This window comes from Pan troglodytes, chromosome 5 (assembly GCF_028858775.2).
Source record: "Pan troglodytes isolate AG18354 chromosome 5, NHGRI_mPanTro3-v2.0_pri, whole genome shotgun sequence".
NCBI classification, from domain to species: Eukaryota; Metazoa; Chordata; class Mammalia; order Primates; family Hominidae; genus Pan; species Pan troglodytes.
Genome location: NC_072403.2, coordinates 34,438,913 through 34,455,383, shown reverse-complemented (window position 1 = coordinate 34,455,383; position 16,471 = coordinate 34,438,913). Strand labels below are relative to the sequence as shown.

The 16,471-nt window shown below is 41.7% G+C and overlaps 1 non-coding gene across 1 annotated transcript; it reads left to right on the top strand.

Moving 5' to 3' along the window:
- Positions 1 to 12,840: 12,840 nt before the first annotated feature.
- Positions 12,841 to 12,914, top strand: TRNAT-CGU (transfer RNA threonine (anticodon CGU)). Its single transcript has one exon. It is a non-coding gene; the product is annotated as a tRNA-Thr (tRNA).
- Positions 12,915 to 16,471: the final 3,557 nt, after the last annotated feature.

The window sequence follows — 16,471 nt, the reverse complement described above, 5'->3', positions numbered from 1 at the left end:
AGACAGGAGAATTGCTTGTTCCCTGGAGGTGGAGGTTGCAATGAGCCAAGATCGCGCCATTGCTCTCCAGCCTGGGTAACAAGAGCAAAACTCCATCTCAAAAAAAAAAAAAAAGGAAGAAAGAAGAAGAAATGTGATCCATGCCTTAATCTTTATTCAGCAACATGAAAATTGACTAAACCAAAAACTGTTAGGAAAATGATTTTTAAGACCTTAAAATTCATAAATGGTGGATATTTGATACATGAAAAATGGGAAATATTATCAAAATATTTGGATGTTTTCTCTTCTTAAACTTAACATCTAGTAAGAAAAAATGAGTTTTAAAAATCGGGCTTTCCTTGGCTGTAAACCATAGGATTTGAGATTTCCATAAATCTTTTACTAACCACTATGGCGGTTGTGAGAGCAGTGAGGAGATTACAGAACCAGCTACCAGTGGTGTTAAGAAATATGTTTCATTTTTTAGCTTCTTTTAAATCTCTGAAGTGGTTAAGTACCTCTGGGACCTTAATAGTCTTCAGAAGGGTTCCAGACCTGGTAAGATCTGGATAACCAAGGTCCAGAAAGTAGGTGGAGAGGATGAGCTGACACAATGTATAAAATTCTCTCCAGTTACTGGTTCAGCCTAACCCGGGAACCTGCAGTTGCTCCAGGTGACCAACATTCCTATAGTAATGAAGAAAGAGGACTGCAGCCTTCAGCCTGAATGCTTTGTGCCTGAGTATGCGGGAAAGGTCTTCATCCTGCCACTGCTCTGAAAATCCAGGTTCTATCCTCCTAATGCCTTCCAGTGGCTGTCCCTGAAGAGAAAATAAACATTGTTCTGGAGAGAGCCAAGACCATAGAAATGAGAAACAGAAATGTCCTTGCAGTGGGAGGTGGGCATAGGTGAGGGGCAGGTTTGGGGGCCAGAAGTCCAGATCAGAATGTCACAAATGATGACGATGATAATGATGGCAATAATAATAATAATGTAAAATATAATAATAATGTAAAATGTCTTTATAAAGAGAGGATCAAGACATAAAATTTTCCACTTCTCTCCTCCTCAACCAATCCCAATAGCAGAGCTTAGTCCCCAATGAAAGTTACACTTAGAACCTTCTGGAAGTGGGTCGACTTCTCAGGAGTGTCTAAGGAGCTCCAGTCTGTCATAGTAGTTAAAAGGTTACTATCAGGTGATTATCATCATTACCATCACAGGCACTATTATTGCTGTGGAACTTTTTTCTTCTAACCAGAAGTTCCCACAACTTATTACGCAAATCAGGTACACTAGAGCTAATTGGGTCCATAAATCCACTACCCCACGAACAACCTACCAGGCATCTAGAATCATTAAGGCTCCACTGATCACAAAACTTTTGGAGAGAGTTCTCAGGCAGGACGGGAAGGTTCTAAGGTCCTAGAAAACCAGGACTCAGACCCTCTCTAATCAACCTATTCCCAGATTTGCAAAGCAGCCTATAGCAGGAGGTAATAAACCACTATGGTCTCCCCTGTGGCAGTTAGTCTGTGGATGTAATATATTTTCTGTGGACTGTGTGGACACAGGTGGCTCTTAGCCTTGGAGAGTACCCGTGTCAATTCTGGGAGGTGAATTCTCAAAATATGAGAAGTAGGACACAGTCTATCCCAGAGCACATCAAATCTTGCTTCTGTGGTCTTATGAACACCTCTTGACTTGGCTTCTGTTCTCCGTAAACAGAATCTGAGACAAGAATTGAGGCACATATAGCTTATTGAAAGAATGGTCTCAGAAGAAGGGAATCTGTGAAGCAGGATAAGGCCAGGAAAAGAGAGAATTAAAATGCAATTTCTGCTGGAGCTTAGCTTCAGAAAAAATCACACTATAATCAGTCCCATCTTGAAGGATGAGACATAGCCTCTTGTAGCCCATGTGAGTCAGTCATTGGCTTATGGGCCCACCCTTGAACTCTAGAGGCATAAACTCCCAGGCGAGGTGGCTCCCTTTGGCTGAAGAAAATTCTTTGGAGAAGGTGGCCACTGAGAGTTAATACCCTGGAGAAGGGGCAGCTCTGAGCCATTAGCAGCCAAAACTCATAGCAAGTGGAGATGCAGGCACTAGCCCAGTAAAGCCCATCTGGGTAAGGCTGTGGAGACCACCTATTACTCTCCACAAATGAGTCATTATTGAGGGAAATCTCGAGTAGAGCCCTGAGAAAAGGACCTTGACAATCAGTCATCATTTTCCCTTTCTTGACTTCTGTCTCTAGGAAATTGATTCTCAAAGCATAGTCCTCTGGCCAGCAGCAGTAGCATCACTTGAGAACTTAGAAATGCAGTTTTCAGATCTCTCCTGGGCTCACTGACCCAGAAGCCCTGGGGTAGGTCCAGCAGTCTGTTTTCAAAAGGCTTCCAGTTGATCCTAATACATGCTAAAGTTTGAGGACCACTGCTCTAAGGAATGGAGAATTTACAGAAAATATTGTCATTTTGACATAGGATGAGTAAGGAGAACTTCTCTTGTACTTCATGTGGCTACTGACTGCTCTGCACAATCAAGCCACACTGCCTCCCACTCAGTCCTTAGGTGCCCCCAGAGTTAACATGGACAATCCAGCCATGCCCTTGGTTTATTAGTTTCCTCAGTCTCTGATCCACATCATCTTCATTTAGGTCCAAATTCAATATGTGTTATCTGACAAAGACTCCCTCCTTGATCCAACTTTAGTCAGGGTTCTCTGAGCCTTTGTGACATCATAAGAAATATGTTTATTTGGTCTTTCCTCCCAACTCGTGGCACAGAGCTTCTAAAATCCTTGTAACTTCCTGAGTGATAGGGATGATAAGAGGTTCTTTTGTTACATTTGGTCTTAGTCCCTGGTTCCCAACACAAGAACTTTTAAGACCCGTGGAATCTCCTAAATAATAACTGTCTTTGTGTATGTTAATTAGATGACTGGTGGCTGAAAGTCCCCAGATAGCTTCAGAGTGAGGTCTGGTTGCCAGAGAAACCATCCATGGCGATTAAAGATTTGGAACTTTCAGCACCCCAGCCCACTTCTGAGGAGGGCAGAGGAGCTGATAATTGACCCAGTCATCAAAAGCCAATGATTTAATCCATCATGCTTGTGTAATGAAATCTCCATAAAACTCCTAAACAACAGAACTCATAGAGCTTCTGGGCTAGTGAACACACGGAGTTATTGGGAGTGTGGTGCCCCCAGAGAAGACACGAAAGCTCTATATTCCTCCCCATACCTTGCCAAGTGTATCTCTTCATCTATATCCTTTGTCATATCCTTTATAATAAACTGATGAACGTAAGTAAATGTTTCCCTGAGTCTTGTGAGTTGTTATAACAAATTATCAAACTTCAGGGGGAGGTCATAGGAACCCTCAATTTACAGCAGTTGGTCAGAAATATGAGCGACAACCTGGGACTTATGATTGACATGTGAAGTGGGGGGCAGTCTTGTGGAACTGAGCCCTTCACCTATAGGGTCTGCACTAATTACAGGTAGTTAGTGTCAGAATTGAGTTGCAGTGTCAACACCCAGTTTGTGTCTGCAGAATTGGAGAATTGCTTGGAGTGGAAAACCCACACATATGGTGTCAGAAGTATTGTGAGAGTATAGAAACACAGTCTTTTCTTTTAGCCTTCTCAAGGAGGCCTTGGCTTTTGACTACCTTCAGCAAGACTCCTTCTATCAGTTTACTGAGAATCTCCCCAAGTCTGGTATCTGCACAGATTATTAATCCTCTACCCTTAATTTCTAAGTCCTTAGCCTACCATTAGCAAGAATCCTGTTAGGCCAGTTTAGCAAGACTCTTCCTCCTTTTGATATTTGTGCTTAGTAATTTTCCATCATCTACGACACCTTCACTCTGCCTGTTGGCTTTAAATCCCCATTTGTCCCCATTGAGTTCAGTCTCTCTCGCTACTTGCAGTAGTCTTAGTCTTTACTAGCACTTTATCAAGTGCCAAAATAATCTTTCTTTAATATATATTTTCAAATACATTGTGATTTGGAGTAAAATAAAAAGTTCTCATTTTCTCTTCTTTCTTTACCGCTTCCCTTCCTGACCTCCAGCTGGCATTGCTCTGATTGCAAGTTTTCTCTTGCTCTTTCAAGTGTTAGTTTACAAACTTTCTTTTCTTTGAATCTCTGTGAAGTTCCTGGATAGGGATTCCATGCCCCTCTAAAATTTTCCTTATGAAACCATATTGACTGTCTACCTTTTCTTGATTCCTTGTAAAGGGAAAAGCAAACCAGTTTTAATTCTTTTGGACTCCTTTTGGCCTTTGAAATACAGTGGGGTCAGGAGTGGTGGCTCATGCCTGTTATCCCAACACGTTGGGAGGCCGAGGCAGGAGTTTGAGACTGAGCAACATAGTGAGACCCCATCCCTACAAAAAATAAAATTAGCCAGGTGTGGTGGCACACACCTATAGTCCCAGCTACTAAGGAGGCTGAGGTGGGAGGATTACTTGAACTCAGGAGGTCGAGGCTCCATTGACCAGAGATTGCACCATGTACTCCAGCCTGGGTGACAGAGTGAGACCCTGTCTCAAAATAAAATAAAATAAAATGAAACAAAACACCGTGGCCTCAACTCACCATATGAACCATTTTATAACCTCAGAGTGCCACCTAGAGTGTATGTAGAGCTTATACCAATTTTTAGATTATAACTTCAGAGGAACTAAGGCAAAGATACCTCAAGGATCTTCCCTTTTTCCAGGTCTTTATTCTTTTCTCTCTTTCCAATTTCCTCTGTATTTCTTTGCCTCCAGCCAGACAAGTTAATAGAAATGGAATTATCACCTAATAAGTTATGTTTGAAGACACTCTACACCTGGCAAAGAGAGCTTTATCTTTATCTGTAGAGCCTCAGAGTCATTTCTATTCAGAATACTGACTTTCTAGGGCTCCCCTTCCAAAAACAAAGAGTTCTAAGTTCAATGGCTCCTGAAATATGAGTTTGCTGTATGATTTTATTATATTCAGATATAGGAAATAGGAAAACAAATTGGATGGATAAAACCAATATAGATAGTACGTAAGCTAATAGCTTACAAGATAAGGCAAAATTCAGAAGATGTGTTAACTATAGATAAATTAATAAGTAGCTTGTGAGACAGAGGCAGAATTCATAAGTTGTGTTAAATACACATACAAGTACATTAGTAACATGGAAGATATGTTACAGATAGAATAAATAGAATATATGATGGAACAAACAATAGTGTTATTTGGAAAGGAGCAGAAAGATGAATGGTAATCAAAACTAAATGACATTCAATTTTTCTATCCTCTTATTAGAGAAAAATTGAGTCCTCAGACTGTAACTTTCCACCAAAGGAGGAGAGGAATTATTAATGGCTTTAATAATCTATTTTAAAAGCCTAATATAAAGTTTAAAAAATTGGCCAGGCATGGTGGCTCATGCCTGTAATCCCAGCGCTTTAGGAGGCCGGGGCAGGCAGATCACCTGAGGTCAGGAGTTTGAGACCAGCCTGGCCAACATGGCGAAACCCCGTCTCCACTAAAAAATACAAAAATTGGCCAGGTATGTTGGCAGGTGCCTGTAATCCCTGCTACTTGGGAAGCTGAGGCAGGAGACTCTCTTGAACTCGGGAGGTGGAGGTTGCAGTGAGCCGAGATTGCGCCACTGCACTCCAGCCTGGCTGACAGAGCGAGACAATGTAAAAAAAAAAAAAAAAGTTGAAAAAGTAAATTTGCATAAATCACTGTATTTTAAGAGTTATAAGGGCACATGAGTACCTTCTGGCTTCAATCTATATTCATAATTTGCAACATTATGTAAAAACCAAGCTCTCAATGTCTGCTGTCAAGGAGTTCTGAAACCAGCCACTTCATGCCTTCCTAAACCAGCACTGCATTTTCACAGACCCTATCTAAGTCCCAAATATAAACAAACTTTCAACTCTTTTTTCTAACTTGTCTTCTCTCAATTTAAGAGTGAATGGATAACTGATGTGGGCCTTGCATTATATGTATGGGGTATAAGGCCCAGGGGGAAAAAAAGACTTCCAGATCCTCCATAACTGGGTCCTTTGATAAGAACCAAAGCTCAAACCCATCCTACATTTTAAGGGGCCCCATCAGTTGGGGGACAGAAGGGACAGAAAACAGTATTCATGTGGGGGATGAAAAGCTTGTCTCAGGATTTTGAGGTGCTGTGGGGATTATGGTTCAACTCTGCTCTTGACAGTCCAAACTAATCAGGTCAATTTCCACAATTCCCTTCATGCAAAAAAAAAAAAAATAAATTTGGCATAATATATGCCATCATTTATGATTATTTCTCATAAGTATTTTGGCAAATTTAAGTATCTCTTTATGCCAAACTTGATTCAGATTTTTTAATGTGTGCATCAAAACATCAGGTTTGTATCTCTCTGTTTAGAATAAAAGCTTCTCGAGAGACAAAACAAATATCAAATTAAAAATAGAACTTTACATTTGGCATATTTGACTCACTAAGAGTTTAACTGAATAGCAAAAACTCTCAATTCCATCAAATTATGTTTTCACAACAGCAGGTTCTGCTTAGAATATCATACTAATTGCCATGGCTAGTTAGGGAAGGATCACTATTTGAATCTAAACAGCAGTGACATCATATTCACTTGATGAAAAAAAATGCATGAGGGGACAAAGAGAGTCATCTACAGTAATCACACAGTTTTCACTTTAACAGACTAGGTTGTGGTGCCACTCAAAAAGAAAAGCAATAATAGGAGGAACTTGATGAGTCCACGGTGTCTATGAGATACTAAGGTGGAAATGTCTTGTAGGCAGTTGGCTATAATCATATGGCATTCTAAAAAGGTTTATGCAAGATTGTAGGGGTGGGTTGCCCCTACACACCTGTGGGTGTTTCTCGTAAGGTGGAACGAGAGACTTAGGAAAGAAAAAGACACAGAGACAAAGTATAGAGAAAGAAATAAGGGGACCCGGGGAACCAGCGTTCAGCATATGGAGGATCCCATATGGAGGATCCCCTATGGAGGATCCCGCCAGCCTCTGCGTTCCCTTAGTATTTATTGATCATTTGTGGGTGTTTCTCCAAGAGGGGGATGTGTCAGGGTCACAAGACAATTGTGGGGAGAGGGTCAGCAGACAAACACGTGAACAAAGGTCTTTGCATCATAGACAAGGTAAAGGATTAAGTGCTGTGCTTTTAGATATGCATACACATAAACATCTCAATGCTTTACAAAGCAGTATTGCTGCCCGCAGGTCCCACCTCCGGCCCTAAGGCGGTTTTTCCCTATCTCAGTAGATGGAGCATAGAATCGGGTTTTATACCGAGACATTCCATTGCCCAGGGACAGGCAGGAGACAGATGCCTTCCTCTTGTCTCAACTGCAAGAGGCATTCCTTCCTCTTTTACTAATCCTCCTCAGCACAGACCCTTTACGGGTGTTGGGCTGGGGGACGGTCAGGTCTTTCCCTTCCCACGAGGCCATATTTCAGACTATCACATGGGGAGAAACCTTGGACAATACCTGGCTTTCCTAGGCAGAGGTCCCTGCGGCCTTCCGCAGTTTTTGTGTCCCTGGGTACTTGAGATTAGGGAGTGGTGATGACTCTTAAGGAGCATGCTGCCTTCAAGCATTTGTTTAACAAAGCACATCTTGCACCGCCCTTAATCCATTTAACTCTGAGTTGACACAGCACATGTTTCAGAGAGCACGGGGTTGGGGGTAAGGTTATAGATTAACAGAATCTCAAGGCAGAAGAATTTTTCTTAGTACAGAACAAAATGGAGTCTCCTATGTCTACTTCTTTCTACATAGACACAGTAACAATCTGATCTCTCTTGCTTTTCCCCACACAAGATATTTGAAAGTTATCAGTATTCCAAATATGCAAGATATTTGGAAGTATTTTGAAAGGTTCAAAGATATGAGTGTGTGGAATATTCCTTTGAATACCATCTCAGAAAAAAGGGCAACCAAATATGGAACCTAGAAAACATCAACATTCAAAGGTTGAATCTTCTACTTGCACTAGATTTTCAAGTTGGGAACATTTTACTCAAGCCTCTGGGAAGTTCTTGGCTAGAATCAGAGATTCCAGTGCCACAATTTCTCCACAGAGCTACACATTTGATATATTCAATATCTCAACTGTAATTTTCACTATGACCACATAAACCAGTGGAAGATTAAGTATCTCTTAATTAGGGTCATTGGCTTTTAAAATGCTGTGAAAATAAAAAACTAGTCTCTCTGAGCTCTTTGTTTCCTGCATATACCTTGTCACACTGCCTCCCCACAGCTTGCTACTTACCCACAGGCTTGGAAACAATCAGGAAGTTTGAAAATAAAGAACAGACAAAAATATCAGGCAAACTCACAAAAAGAAAGGACTCAAGGACTTAAAATCATGTGAGGTGGGATTTTGGACAACACTCATTAAATAAAACAAAGAAGGGTACTGCAAAATGCTAAAAATTACAGTTTAAGTGGAGATAAAGATTTTTGGTTTTTTTGATATTCATGCTCAAAATAAAGCAGCAACTTTCATTCAGCAGAAATTCAGTGGAGACACAAGTAGAAAGGCAGAGACAATTTAATAATTGACTTCAATTTATTGCTTTAAGTTCAAGAAATATCAGTGGACAAAGAAATAAGTAATATTATAAAAGACAAATAAGAATAAAACATTGACCTGATAGATATCATAAAATTCTTTATAGAGAAAGCACAATTTTTAAACTGCCCAAAGAAATTAAAGAATTGACTATACAATGATCTAATAAGAAAATAGCAAAATACTTTTTAATTTAGAAAATTAATACTGTGCTAGAAAATAGAGATAGAAATCAGCATCAAAATATAATCAGAAAAGTATAAAATGTTATACTTAATGTCAAATGCTTCTAAAAATATCTTTGCTCAAAGAGAAAATCAAAACTAAAATTACAGGCCAGGTAGAATGTCAATAAGACAACATATATCATTACTGTGGAATGCTACAAAAGCAGGTCAGAGGGGAACATCTGTAACTTAAGTGCATTTTTTAAGTAAATGAGAAAGACTTTAAATAACTGAAATGCTGGTGAGTATTTCTCTTCAGAAGCAAGTAAAAGACCAACAAAACATACCAAATGAAAGCAGAAGAAAGGAATCAACAGAGAAAATCTGTTTACATGCTAGGAGAGCTAAGAAAGTATTTTTTGTAAATAAAACTGAAATACAAATCTGTGGAATGTCTAATTAAGGGAAAATATAAACTTAGAATTCAAAATTAGTGAAGAAGACACATTTACAAATAGAGATGAGATGTGTATCTCAAATAAAAAGCATTTTTTTTACAACTTTCTACCTCTGTATCTGATAATCCCTGATAATCTAAGCATAGTGAATGAGATAGGATTTAGGACAATATAAATTACCAATATTGATGTGATAATAATAAATAACATTGATTGAAGGCTTGCATGGCCCAGGCATCATACTAGAATTTTAAAAGCAGTAAGTCATTTAATATTCAGTATCATTATCTCTCAACAAATAAGCAACTGAGAATCAGAGGCACTATATGACACACTCAAGTGACACATCCTCACAGAATAATAACCACGGTAATAGATGAAGAGGCTGTCAAAAGTCTCTTTCCATTTCTAAGCCCCATGAAAAGGCCCCATTCTCTTAGGCCAGGTGCTGTCAAATTGTCAAGGATCAGGTAACTCTTGTGGGTTGAATAGTTTCAGGGCATAAGAAGTGGAAAACTGCCGAATCCATTCATTAAGGTTACCAAAACCTGACATAAATAGAACCCAAAGTAAAAACAAAACAAATCAAATGAGAACAATCAAATTCATACATCTAAAGATCAACATATCAAATAAAATGTTAATAAGTGTACGGACCAGCCCCACAGGGTCGGTGGGTCTCTCCCTGTGTGCAGCGACGAGAAAGTGTAGAAATAAAGACGCAAGACAGATAAAAGAAAAGACAGCTGGGCCCGGAGGACCACTACCACCAATGCGCGGAGACCGGTAGTGGCCCCGAATGTCTGGCTGCGCTGTTACTTATTGGATACAAGGCAGAAGGGGCAGGGTAAAGAATGTGAGTCATCTCCAATGATAGGTAAGGTCACGTGGGTCACGTGTCCACTGGACAAGGGGCCCTTCCCTGCCTGGCAGCTGAGGCAAAGAGGGAGAGGAGACAGAGAGAAAGACAGCTTACGCCATTATTTCTGCATATCAGGGACTATTAGTACTTTCACTAATTTACTACTGCTATCTAGAAGGCAGAGCCAGGTGTACAGGATGGAACATGAAGGCGGACTAGGAGTGTGACCACTGAAGCACAGCATCACAGGGAGACGGTTAGGCCTCCGGATAACTGCGGGCGAGCCTGACTAATGTCAGGCCCTCCACAAGAAGTGGAGGAGCAGAGTCTTCTCTAAACTCCCCCGGGGAGAGGGAGACTCCCTTTTCCGGTCTGCTAAGCAGCCGGTGTTTTTTCTTGACAATGAGGCTCCTGCTAGACCATCGTCCGCTCGGCAACGGGCGTCTTCCCAGACGCTGGCGTTACCACTAGACCAAGGAGCCCTTCTGCTGGCCCTGTCCGGGCATAACAGAAGGCTCGCACTCTTGTCTTCTGGTCACACCTCACTATGTCCCCTCAACTCCTATCTCTGTAAGGCCTGGTTTTTCCTAGGCTATGATTATAGAGCGAGGATTATTATAATATTGGAATAAAAAGTAATTGCTACAAACTAATGATTAATGATTTTCATACATAATCATATCTAAGATCTATATCTGGTATAACTATTCTTGTTTTATATTTTATTATACTGGAACAGCTCGTGTCCTCTGTCTCTTGCCTCGGTGCCTGGGTGGCTTGCCGCCCACAAATAAGTAGAATCTGGTTAGTGTGTGTAAGAATAACAAATTCAACAGAACCAAACAAAATTCACTCCAATAATTCCATTTTAAGTTTCAAAACTCATTATTTAACAAATACCACATAGTGGTTTCATGACTTCTGTGGCTAAACAGGCTAGAACCTCCACACCCCAAGAGATTAGAGCCTTCATCCAGCGCTTTGGACTGCTTAGCCACTTTGCCTCCACGAAAAGCAATTATTTTAGAACGTTGTGTATATTACCTTCTCTATTCCCTTTTAACATACACTCATCAGGAATTTCATGTCCTCCAAACTGGCAAAAGTAGAGTTAAAATTGTGTGCACAGACCGTCTCAAAGATTCCCACCTGCCAAACATCCATCCTGATTATCTACCCTGTTATGAGTCCTCCCAGATATTGAGAAAAGACAGAATTCTTTTCGGGCCGTTCATTGCCCCTCTCTCCAGCCAACCAGGACCCAGGAGACCCGAGTTTCGGTCCCAGCGCTGTCTTTTATGTTACCCGGGTGTGAAGCAGGAGGTAGCCTTTACACCTGGGAGAATAAAATCCATTCGCTTCTAGAAAAATCAGTCATCGAGAAAACGCTTGAAAACCCCCATGGACGACCTGGCTCTGGGACTGAAACGGCGCTTAGTTGACGTCTCATTTTTGCCGGCTGCGTTTAGGAGTAGGCAGCAGAGAGTTACTCTTAATGTGCACAACCAGAAAACAGAGGACGTCCCCATCCCCAGCCCCAGCCTCCCATCTACCCACCTAGGATTCGAGTGCCTGCTTTTTAATAAAGTCCTTACTATGAAAGACGTGGAAAGAAACGTCTGTACAGACAGATCTACTTTTTGCTCAATGTGTTCAGGGCCTTAATTCCCAAAGTCCAGGACGGGAATCCTTTTGCGTTATGCGTGTCTTCGCATACTACCGGGCCCAGAGACGCTGTGTCCTGCCCTCTCCAACCCCACGAAAGCGTTCTGGGCGGGTCCCGGGTCTCCCCTCCCCAGTCCCAACCTCCTTGTCCCTCAACCCTCAGTCGTCTCAGTCCCCGCCTGCCCTGGGTGCCCTGGGCCCCGCAGACGCACCTGAATTCCCCCGGCCCTACGTAGGGCCTGCTCCTGGACGCGGAGCCGAAATCGGTTCAAAGCCCGCGGGCGGGGCTCCTTGCAGGTCCCCGAAAGGATGAGAACCGGGACCCCCCCCCCCCCACCAACGGGACGTGCAAGGACGGGTTACAGAGGAGAACGCGTTATCTCCTCTGGGAGGCGATTTTCAGAACTTACTGCGGGAAAAAAAAAGAAAAGAAAAAAGAAAGAACCCCCCAAAAAACAAAAACAAGCCCAAGAGGAGCAGAAGAAAACAAAGGGTGGGAGACAACTGGGACAAATTACTTTTTCTTGGTCAGTCTTCAAGTGTCGACCAAACTCCTTGAGGCCAAAGCAGTGGAGTCCTGCTCCCCGCCCCTCCCCCACCTCCGCACCCCTCCTGAGAGGCCCCACGTGACACAGAACTTTACTGGCCTCTTGAAAATGACATCACAAGACCTTAAGAGGAGCTAAACGGGCTGCCACCTGTAGCTGAAGAGTGCCTTAACGCCGAGGCCCACGGCTCCATGCGAGAGATGCCTGTTCCTTCTCTGATAAATTTGGCAGCTTCACGTACCCTAAGTGAGTGACTTTCAAGATTCAAAGGTTTTTTAAAATTATGTATAGATATATTCCTTTTAATCGTCTTCACGTATTGTATAGCTTTCTGTAATGCTCTTTCTTGGATTAATAGAAAAATCCTTTGACACTGTAGACTGCCGAATACGTTTCCCCGTGTATTCGTATGTCTTCAAAAGATACTGAGGAAATGAAGTGTTTCTCGAGTTGACATATTTTTTGAAGACAGCAGATAACTAACTAAACTCATTTTGTCAAAGTAAAATGAGATAGATTCACTTCTAAAGGGCGCTTCCGCGTGGCTCTATGGCTTAGTTGGTTAAAGCGCCTGTCTCGTAAACAGGAGATCCTGGGTTCGACTCCCAGTGGGGCCTGATGTTTTCCAGAGAAAATCAGCTGTTTCTGAAAATTGTTTTCTTGACGAGGAACTGCGTCCTCCCACTAATTCCCAAACATTCTCACCAAACTTAACAGCAGTAGAACACAATTGGATAAATCCCAAGTTGTTTAACTGCATCCTGCTCAGATTCCTTACTTTTAAAAAGTAAATTTTTAGGAGGAAGACAATGCAAATGCAAAACAGTGCGAAAGAATAATGCATGTGACCCACCTCAATCAATTTCGTATGTCTTGCTTTAAACTGTGGTAAAATGTTTTTGAGCACTTACAATGTGTTACAGTTTAAAGCATGTAGATAATTGTTGTAGGCATGCAGATAAATAAAATCTCTCTAGATTCTAAAAATCTCCAGCTCTATAATTGAATTCATAAGATAAGAAATTAATGAACAACAAACCCATTAGTAGCTACAAACAAAAATTAGGACATTTGCAGGGGCATGCTTGCCTTTTTTTTTTTTTTTTTTTTTTTGAGATGGAATCTCGCTCTGTCGCCCAGGCTCCAGTGCAGTAGCGATTCTCATGCCTCAGCCTCCAGAATTGCTGGGATTACAGGCGTGCACCACCACGCCCAGCTAATTTTTGTATTTTCATTAGAGACAGGGTTTCACCATGTTGGCCCGGCTGGTCTCCAATTCCTGCCTCAAGTGATCCGCCTGCCTCAGCCTCCCAAAGTGCTGGGATTACAGGTGTGAGCCACCGCGCTTGGCCTGTTTTTTTACTTTTTAATGAGAAATATTCACAATGTGGCTACTATGTTACTCTAAGTATCGTAAGTAGCAAGGTAAAACATTGGAAAATTGTCCCTATGTTTGGACCTCACTGCTGTTCATTTTGATTGGGACCTTGTTGAACTAGGTCACATCGGCTGTATTCAAACCTCAGCTGCTACATTTGATGGCTAAGGGACCTTTAGCAAATTGCTCTAGCTCCATGGGCATCACTTTCTTCACATGTGGAATGGAAATAGTAATAAGCCTACCTAATATAGTTGATGGGAGAGCTTGTTGAGTAAGTATACAAAATATTTTAGAAGGATATTTGGCACCTAAACAAGCAATAAAGTTCACTATATTGTTGCTTTTTATAATTTTTCTTATTTATTGAACAATTAGGGACAAGTGTTTAATCCTTTTACTCTGAAACTGCCTTTGCAAACCTATGACAGTAACAGAAATCTGACATGGCTGTGGCTGACTCCATCTTGCTTCTAGCCTCATGGGCTGGCTGTCTTCTCTCATTTCTGGGCATGGACCAAGTTAACTGTGGAGTCCCAATTGGGAAAAGGAGTCAGACTGGCGGGACCAAGGGAAAGCAAGAACAGAAAGCAGATAAGCTATAAGTCTGCCTTTCTTCATGGTCCAGGACACATAGCCCTCTTGTACAAACAACTCACAATCTTCCTGTGCTCAACTATCACCACACACCTGCAAGGCAGTTCATTTCAACTTTGGCATTATCAGTACTGCACAAAGCCCTCTTCAGTTTACAGCATAAACACTATTCTATAAAATCTCCAGCAAGCCTTTGTTTCTTTGCAGTCAGCTTCTCTCATGCTGATTTAGCCATTGCTTTCTTGCAACCTATTTTCATACTTTCTCTAATAAATCTGCCTTTCTAGGGTCTTTGCAGAAGTAATCAAGTTATGATGAGGTCATTCTGGATTAGGGTGGGGCATAATCCAGTGACTGGGATCTTTATTCGAAGAGAGGGAGGTTTGGACACAGAGACACAGACATAGTGGGAAGACGGCCCTGTGAAGATGGAGGCAGAGATTGCAGTTACTGGCCACAAGCCAAGGAGTGAGACTGCCATTGCAAAATTATAACTGAGAAAATTATTACAGTAAAAGAGATCTGACCTAACTGACTCCATCTTGCTTCTAACCTCCAAGCTGTCCTTGTACATTCCTGGGTGTAAGCTGCAGTAACTTTGGGAGGAACTTAGTTTATAGTTTAACTTTGAAACAAGGATGATAACAGCTCTTTCCCAAAACAAACCCCCTTCCTGCCTAGGGACTAGACTGCTTTTGTAGGACTAACAAATTAGCCACAAGATTAGAAATTATGGTTTAGGAGTCATGCGGCTGGAGGCTACAAGATTCTGACACTCCCCAAATTGCTACTGGGGATAACATCACTATTCTATTGTAAACCCTACACTCAATGGATCAGCTGTACCACCCAGGTCAGTAAACTGGCTCATCTGATCTTGTGGCCCCCACCTAGGAACTGACTCAGCACAAGAAGACAGCTTCAACTCACTATGCTTTCATCTCTGACCCAATCAATCAGCACTCCCAACTCACTAAACCCTACCCACCAAATTATCCTTAAAAACCCCAATCCCCATGTTTTGGGGGAGACTGATTTAAGGAATAATAAAACTCCAGTCTCCTGTACTCCTCTGCATGAATTAAACTCTTTTTCTATTGCAGTTCCCCTGTCTTGATAAGTTGGTTGTGTCTAGGCAGCAGGCAAGGGGAACCTGTTAGGTGGTTACAGGAACACCAAGGATCTCTGGCAATCATCACAGTTGAAAGAGGCAAGGAAGGGTTCTTCCCGAGAGCTTTTAAAGGAGCATGACGCTGTCCACATCTTGATTTTAGACTTCTGGCTTCCAGAACTGTGAGAAAGTAATTTCCTATCACTTTAAGCCACCCAGTTTGTGGTAATTTGTTATGACAACCCTAGGAAACTAACACAAAACACTAAAACAAAATTAGTGATTTATACTAGCAAGTAAATGAAATCTATTATTTTTCCTAAATAACAGATGACATCTGGGATATTCACACCTCAACTTAAAATTACAAACCTAGGGTATTCCACTTCTTTAGTTGTTTTACAGTAGCACAGAATCTTGGAAACCCTCTCAATTCTTTTTCTTCTTCCTAGTTTGTTTTTTACAGGCCACTACACCTGAAACAGCCATTGCAAAATTATGACAGTAAGAGAAATCTGGCATGCTGACTTCATCTTGTTTCCAGCCTCACTGGTTGGTTGTCTTTGCTCATTCCTGGGCATGGGCCAAACTAATTTTTGGAGAAATTTAGTTTATAATTTAAATGGTAATACCCCTTCCCAAAGACTAAACTGTTCTTATAAAACTAATGAAAGGCCACCAAGTTAGAGGATGAGAAGGGTCTGAATTCTAAATAACTACCAGCCATTATACTGGAGGTAATATGATTTGCAACTTCCCCAATTACTCTTGCACATAACATCACTATTGCACAACCTACAATATGGTGATGTCTTTTCAGGTTTTTGCATTTCTGACAACCACGTGTCCTCACCTGGACCCGCCAACCCATCCTGTGGCCTCCACCCAGGAACTGACTCAGCATGAGAGGACAGCCTCAATTCCCCATGATTTCATCTCCAACCCAACCAATCAGCTTGCCCCCTACCCTGGTCCCCTGCCCACCAAACTGTCTTTGAAAAACCCATAACCTCCATGCCTTCAGGGAGATAATTTGAGTACTAACGCCATCTCCCATGGGGCATGGCCGACCTCGTGTCTATTAAACT